Source organism: Triturus cristatus, chromosome 2_2, assembly GCF_964204655.1.
Source record: "Triturus cristatus chromosome 2_2, aTriCri1.1, whole genome shotgun sequence".
In the NCBI taxonomy this organism is placed as follows: Eukaryota; Metazoa; Chordata; class Amphibia; order Caudata; family Salamandridae; genus Triturus; species Triturus cristatus.
In genome coordinates this window covers 151,876,274-151,882,612 of record NC_140582.1, presented here as the reverse complement: position 1 = coordinate 151,882,612, position 6,339 = coordinate 151,876,274, and positions in this window count along the sequence as shown.

Below are 6,339 nucleotides of genomic sequence, written 5' to 3'. Positions count from 1 at the left end.
ACACTTCTAAAACAGTGCAGACCGGATCTGTGTACCCAAACCCGTCAGGACCGGCACAAATTAATGTGCACGTCTAACTGCCTCCCCAGCAACGGTACTCACCGGGTAGCACGGAACGGAAGGCCTCGGAACTGAACTGAACTGGACCGGACTGGACTCGACTCGACTCGGAACTTCGGAACCTGGTGGGCCTCTGTATACCTCGGATCTTGCTCTCTCAGCTAGGCTCTGGTCGGGATACTTCGCACTTCTCACCGCCTCGTCTGGGTGTTGATCGCAGCCTTAGTCACCCCCGCTTGGCCGGAGGGAGATACAGGAAATCCTGCGGGTACGCGTTTTTGTCCGTCCAGCTGTGGCAGGAGACCGGGCCTGCAACGCACCTCCGGCGCGTGAGATGAGAAAGTGTCCCTATTCGGGCGCCAATTTATGTGGTAAATATTTAAATTACCTGTACTATTTTTTATGCGGTAAAGTCTAGTAAGAATAACTCAGTCAAAATAAGAGGCAGAATCCGTGGTATTAGAGGTTCTGAAAAGGGCTTTATTCCTTACAAAGGAATTATAGTTCGAACCAGGCAATCTTATTCCATCACCACGAAGGTTCAGGAAGGGATAGGCAATACATTATTGACAAGTAACAATATATATATGAAAAGCATTGCATTAAGACAGATGCAGGAGGCGTAACAGCTGATAATACAGATAAGAATACACATACGTAATGAAAATAGGCGTAAATACAGGCGTATACTAGAAACGTCATTTAAAATGATGTCACAAGTGGGTGGATCCATAAGAGAATCCTGCAGTGTCAGCAGAAATATTTGGCAGAGATGCGCGCGCAGCCGCATGACGTGTGATTGACGTGCAACTAGAGGGTGAAGGGGAATTGACATTTAGCTCTACATGTGGAGACAGAAGTCTGGGGGGTCAGGTCAACCTAATCCCAAATCGTATCTAATATCTTTGTTTAAGGAACTGTTTTATCCAAAAGGAAAGGTCTCTCGGACGGAATCTATTCTATACTGACTGTTAGTGCATGTACAAGCGTCTATGTGTCTACATGAGATGCGAGGGGGCAGGAATCTTCCATGGTAACAGGGGCTATGAATTACTTGCATAAAGACAGCGAGGCCGAACCCTTTGCTCGGTAGCTGGAAGGATGTTTACCTAAACTACTAGACAGGAATGCATTGGGTGAGGAGCGGAGCAGATAACTTGAAGGCTGAATACAGTTTTTGGCAGGCAACAGGCCGCGTCAGGCACCGTTAGCCGCGCAGGGAGCAGGACAAAGTTCATGGATACGGATGCAGGTCCAAGCTGGAGCATTTCAGAGGCAGAAGCAGGAAAAAGGCTTGATGGCAGAATTCAGGGCCTACTCGCCTGAACTGTAAAACTAGAAAAGTGAACCATATAAAGTCGGTGGCCAATCATACTTAGGAATGGAATATTCGACCCATTCATGGCGGATCTGAAAGAGGGCATGTTGACATTGGACGCACATGTATTTGCGTCTTCATAGCTGGAACTGGAGGGAACATACATGTACTTGTAGCATGTACATGGAGCCGTTGGGGTCTAAGATAGGGGACACAATTGACCATGAAAATTCATATTTCCTCAATGGGGTCCTGGACAACGTTGGATGCATGGGGATGGCACATGTCACAATACCCACACAGTCATGGACATCATGCCCAATACACAGTCTCAGCCCACACACACAGCTTGCATCTTGCTACTCGACACATTGACACATAGCCACAATCAGGGAATACCATGCCAGACATGCTGGATGCACCGTGGCAACACACCAGCATTGACTGAGAAGAGGCACCTTGTAGGCATAGGGACACCTTTATTAGTCATGTTTTCGGGATTGCAGAGGCAACTTGAAGTACACATGAACACATCATGTGGAGTAACATGTGGGTCCAACACTGGCACCCCCCTTCTGCAGCACAAATGCGTGTTTGCCATGGAACTGGCACACAAGCGTCGGCTAACAGCTAAACACCCACAGCTGCTCACGGAGAGCCTGCCATACACCATAGATCCGCTGATGTGGAAGTCCCACACCATGTCAAGCCAATGTCAACCGTATGTGTCCGAGGGCAGTGTCACACACATTGATGCCATCATCACAATCCCCTATCCCATCACTGATGACTGTCAACCAGGCAGACCACCTATTCAGGTGTACACAGCTGCATGTCGGGTCCCATGGTGATGCCACATGGCTGCAGAGGAACCAAACATCGACAGGGGCAGTGTGCATACATCGTGAACAACTGCCACACCCAATACACCCCAGATGCATCCCTTACCCTATGGAGACTTCCAAACGTGTCCGTGCCTGTAACGCTGAGTCAGCCCACGATGTCATGTCCATGAGGAATAGCAGTGCCACAACAATGCAAGCAGCAGACGGCATGCGCAAGTACCTGGGGAAGATAGACACACAAGTAGTCAGCCACAAAAAGCACAGCCACTTGCATGTGCATTTACTCGACACATGTATGGATGACAACATGCTAGGTCACAATTATGACAGGGGAAATACAACCATCACTGCCACCATCACTCCAGTGACACACCCACACACACCTCTGACTCACATGCCATACATGCAGGTGGACACACACATCACAACACATGCCACACGGGGACCAATGCGTGCACACTCAGACACTGGTACTCACCACTAAGCAAAGAAGTCGCGTATGAGCCGAGTCCGGATGTCCTCTTGCGGCTCCACATCCTCCACATCACTAGCCCCATTGCCAAGCCCTTCGTCCTCCACGGGTGGATGGTCCTCGTCATGTTGATTCAGGATGAGTGGCACAGTTCTTTCAACTGCCATGTTGTGCAGCATGCAGCAGACCATGAAGATCTTGCAGACCTTCGCCGGGGCATATGGGAGTGCGCCGCCGGTCTTGTGGAGGCACCTGAAACGGCTCTTCAGCAGGCCAAACGTCCTCTCGATCACTCGCCTTGTCCGGCCATGGGCGGTGTTGTAGCGGAGCTGGGCCGGCGTGATGGGGTTGCGGAGAGGTGTGAGCAGCCAAGGCATGTTGGGATAGCCAGCGTCCCCTACATGGGAAGCACATGGACATCGTTAGAACTGGTGAAGCGGTCGTGCTGGTAGGTTATGCAAAATTACAGGACAGACAGACTGTACCCACCAACAACACATGCCCGTTCGTTGCGCAGCTGCATCATCATTTCAGGCATCCTGCTACACCTCATGATGTAGGCATCGTGTGCTGATCCTGGAAAACGAGCACAGACATGTGAAATCACCATGTTGGCCTGACACACCGCAAGGGCATTAATGGAGTGGTAGTGCTTTCGATTGCGGTACGCCACCTCCCGTGCGTGTGGTGGTACCAAAGCTACATGTGTCCCATCTATGGACCCAATGACATGGGGCATCCCTCCCAGGGCATAGAATCCACGCTTGACCGCAGTCATCTGTTCAGGGGTTGGGAACTTGATGAAGTCATCCAGGTGAATCAACATGGCCTCTAAGAAATCATGCAGCACACGGCAGAACATGCTCTGGGACATGCCACCAACATGAGCTATGGTATTTTGAAAGGTACCCGTGGCAAGAAAATGTAGGGCAGCCATTACCTTCAGCTGGGGTGTCAGTGCCGTAGGATACCTGTGCTGCGGTTGCAGGTGTGGTGCCAGTCTCGCCGTCAACTCCAGAATCAACGGTTGGGTGAAGCGGTAGAGCCGGATGCTGTCATTCTCCTGCATGGCAGCCAAGTCTCGAATTGGTCGGGCAAGAGGCGGCGCTCTGCAGTAATTTGGAAGTGACAAGGAAGAGTGAGTGCACTACGACAACAATTCATATGTACTGAGCACATGTTAATCTGTCAATACACATATGCTACATAGGGAGTCAGGTATGTGCTACATGCCCAGGACACGTATGGATGCAAGGTGACACTCCTACCAAGACCCAGCTACACACGGAGATTGAGAACCTCCCCATGCCACGCCATGGGAATAGCTGTGTCCCAGTGCAAGTGAACAGCCAGACGCAAGACAGGAGTGACATACGCCCACACATCAGCAGCAGTAGGATGCCGATTGCAGAGACTGGTAGCGGAACACTAGAGCCACAGGTCACATGACATCACACTAGGACAGCCCACACACCTTGCCATGAAGGTGACATGTCATGACTCACCACACATTCATTGTGAAGATGCAGACATGTCCTTGTCACGCTACTCCGTGTCCCATGCATACATGTGCACCTCACATCCGATACCACATGTGGCATGGTGTGCGGAACAGTGTGCAATGTCAATCTACACACAGACACATGTTGGTTGCTGCAACGGCTGCAGCTTTTGAGGGTGCTCCAACATCAACCTGATGGGAAGCCCCCACACATACATGACATAGTCACATTGTGCACCGTGGGTAGTGACAAGTCAGGTGTGGTAACCCCTGTACCGGGCATCAGGGGACACTTCCGTGTGTTGGTGTCCGTGCCATGCCAGTGACGCTCACCCCAAGTGTGCAGTACGACATGCACACATGTCAAAGGAGTCAAGGGCATGCCTGGCACACATTGCACCATCACACAGTACATCTGTACACATCTCATCATACATCTGGTGCCTTCTCGACTCAGGGGTCATGTTCCACATCACAGGCCATCACACCTGTGCCCCACACATGTAGTAATGCACAGACGATGCCTCGATGTTGTTAGAAATGGGATTTCTGGTTGGCTAAGGCTTGCGCCAAAGTCAGGCAGAAACCACCACTCTAGTCAGGGCAAGGAAGTTACACGCCAAAGATAACCCCTGCTCACCCCCTTGGTAGCTTGGCACGAGCAGTCAGGCTTATCCCTGAGGCGATGTGTAAAGCGTTTGCGCGCGCACCCAGCAACAACACCCAAGGCCCACCACAAAGGAAACTCCACACAAGGTATTCTATAAAAATAGCCTTTGTATTATACACAACACATTAGATAAAAACACACACTCTACAATGTGCCAACAGGCACGGGCAGAATTTACAAGGGATTATATATACAGGGGACAGGGCCACATGGACCACTGTCAGGAATTAGCACTTTTTAGAAATAGCACTTAGAACATAGGAATAAAACTTTAGAACATAGCACATACAATCACTGTAGTACTAAAAATAGAACACGTAGCACACAACCAGTAACTACTGGTAACAGGTAAGTACCACCTACGCAACCCTAACCACCTTAGGAAAATATTGCGCAGGGAATCAGGACCTCACTAGCACCACCTGTACTAGGGAGAAAACAACCACCTAAGTATCACTCTACCTGTAGGGGTCCAAGCACATAAACACAGGATGCATAAAATACATTTAGAGGTGTAAAGCAAAGCACATGACGCATAAACACATTCAGAGGTGCAGGAAAGGAACAATGGCGCAAAAACTCACATTAGCCACCACCTGTGGCAGTCCCTGGGCCAACTGGCCTAGTAGGGGCAAGGACGCCCTGCGTCCAGAAAAGTCAGGGCGCGCCGGCGCAGGCTGCGCAAGCCAGAACACCGAGGCCACAACCTAAACGTTGCAGTTGCCCACTAAGTGCTGGGCAACTGGAGAGATGCTGTGGCACCACTGTGCCTTGTTAAACAAATATGGCGGGGGGGTTGGAGCCTCTCCTGGACTCTAATATGTCACACTTGTGGCCCCCTGAGCCTCGCAGGCTCTAAACAACTTTGAGGGGCAAGGTGGGAGTGGCCCGCTGCCACCTGGGGCCACTCAATCCCAAAAGAAATGCCCCCAACGTTGGAGAAATGGCCCCTGAGCCTCGCAGGCTCTAAACAACAATGGGCCCCGCTTTGGAGCGACCTCGCGCTCCCAACAACGCTCTGCCCGCGTTGGAGCCTCTCGGGGGCTCACGGACACTGCCCCCGATGTCAGAGCCTCAACCGGGCTCTGGCTCAATCTCCACTCGTGGGGTACCGAGGAGAGACCGGCGGGAACGCCCCCACTCACCGGCTCTCCGCGGCGTCGTCCCTCCTCTTCCCGGGGCCGGAGATCTGCAGCAAATGCGGAGCCTACGGGCCCCGGACACGACGGCAGCTCGTCCCAGTGCGGGGTGGGCTCCCGCCTGGGTAGGACGCTTCTCCTCCGGGCAAGGGCACCGGGCGCAGGGTAGGCTCCTGCCTGCTCCGGGGCCCCCAAAACCAGCCGCGATGCTTCGGTAGGAGGCGGGGTAGGCTCCCGCCCTCCTACTTCCTTTTCCGGTTGTCCCGGAGGCCTGCCCCCGGCCCGCCTGACTTCCTGGTCGGGCGCCGGAGGGCGATTCACGGGGCAAATGCCG